The sequence below is a fragment of the Nannospalax galili genome, unplaced genomic scaffold, assembly GCF_000622305.1.
Source record: "Nannospalax galili isolate Female #2095 unplaced genomic scaffold, S.galili_v1.0 scaffold136, whole genome shotgun sequence".
Taxonomy (NCBI): domain Eukaryota; kingdom Metazoa; phylum Chordata; class Mammalia; order Rodentia; family Spalacidae; genus Nannospalax; species Nannospalax galili.
This window is the reverse complement of record NW_008340872.1, coordinates 152,162-153,817: the sequence shown is the minus strand read 5'-3', so window position 1 is coordinate 153,817 and position 1,656 is coordinate 152,162. Positions and strand designations below refer to the sequence as shown.

Sequence of the window (1,656 nt, the reverse complement as noted above, 5' to 3'; positions counted from 1 at the left end):
CACACACGAGAGAGAGAGAGAGAGAGAGAGAGAGAGAGAGAGAGAGAGAGCGCCAAGGGCTGGGGAGATGGCTTAGTCAGTACAGTGCTTGCTGTGTAAGCAAAAGGACCTGAGTTTGAACTCCAGAACTCAAATAAAAAAAGCCTAAGGAATGGTGTTCAAAATTTGTAACCCTAGCATGGTGGTTCCCGGGGCTCTCTGACCAGCCAGCCTAGACTAATTGGTGAGCTGCAGGCCAGTGGTAGACCCTGTCTCAGAAAACAAGGTAGACAGTGCTCCTGAGGAGGGACACCTGGCTTCCTCATGAATGTGTACACACACACTCACACACACACACACACTCACACTGAGAGAGAGAGGGAGAGGGAGAGACAGACAGACAGGAGAAAGAGAGAATCTCACCTCCCCTTCTCTCAGGCAGATATGTGTGTTTTGGGGAGTCAGAGAGGGGTTACTGTGAAAAGTAGGATGCTCTCAAATCAGAAACTCAGAACACTCCTGGCCCTTTGTGGGGCATCAAAGCAGACAGGTGGGGGCATGATGAGGCATCCCCCAAGCTGACCCGGGGTCTTTAAATACCCCACCAATTCAGTCCTTGCTCCCAAACTGAGGCTCAGCAAAAGAGAGTTCTTCCTCTGCCTGGGCCCTCTGAAACTGGATGCCTGTCTTTCCTGGGTCCTTAGGAGCCTGGCTGCCCACACTACCAGTGTCCCATAGGCCTAAGGACCACAGTGACTCCTTCCCCTGGAGAATGTTATCTTCCTCTGAGCTGCAGACCTGCCATCCAACCTCATTCACCCACACACCTGATGGACAGGGGCCCAGCTTGGGAGATTAAATGACTATCCACCCCAGCCACCCCAGCTTGTAGCTTTACCCTCAACTCACATGCAGAATGCCTTGTGTCCCATTGACCTCGATGCTCTGGAACACAGCTGGCACCACCTCACCTGGGCAACAAGGACCTAGGAGGGACACTGAGGCCCGCCTGCCTCTCTTCCTCCACCAACTGGAAGCTTCCGGGCTAGGGTGTTTGAGGGACTATTGCCCAGTCAATTACCATGGTCCCTGAGAATGGCTTGCGTGGGCACGTGTGCCCTTTGGTTAGAAGATTAACTATCTGGTGTACCACATGAGGTGGCCCTGCTGAGGCGGACATTCAAGACCAACCAGAAAAGTCATTTTTGTATTTTGGAATGAGAGCAACTGAGATGCTCACACATGACTGCCTAATGGTTCCTGTGGCAGCAGGTGAACTGTTAGCTTTCTAGCCCCTGTCCCACCCAGATCTCCCTGCTCTGGGTCTTTTGGCTTCTCTGAGGCTTTGTTGGTTTCTCTGTACCATTGCTCAATTCCTGCCAATGAGTAAAAGCCCTTGCTGAATTCCTCCTCTACCCTGACTGCTGGCCACAGTGACACGTCCTTGAAAGGTAGTGGCAGTTACATCACACGACTTTGGACTTTTTCCTATTGAACAACTTGATTTCACAACCTGTGGGCTGTGCTGGCCCCGGATGAGTGCTGGAGAATTCTGAGCAGGGGACAACTTATCTTTTTCTTTGCTTTAAAAAATATTTTATTGAGCTGGGCATGGTGGCACACACCTGTAGTCCCAGCACTTGGGAGGCAGAGGCAGGTGGATCTCTGTGAGTTCAA

The 1,656-nt window shown here is 51.6% G+C and overlaps 1 protein-coding gene across 1 annotated transcript in view; it reads right to left on the bottom strand.

Moving 5' to 3' along the window:
* The window catches only part of Cldn14 (claudin 14), a 16,212-nt gene extending 15,047 nt beyond the window's left edge, over nucleotides 1-1,165 (bottom strand). Inside the window, exon 1 of the mRNA XM_029564865.1 lies at nucleotides 889-1,165. The gene's annotated coding sequence lies outside the window, so the exon portion shown is untranslated. The remainder of the gene's footprint in view (nucleotides 1-888) is intronic.
* Between the last annotated feature and the right edge of the window lie 491 nt (nucleotides 1,166-1,656).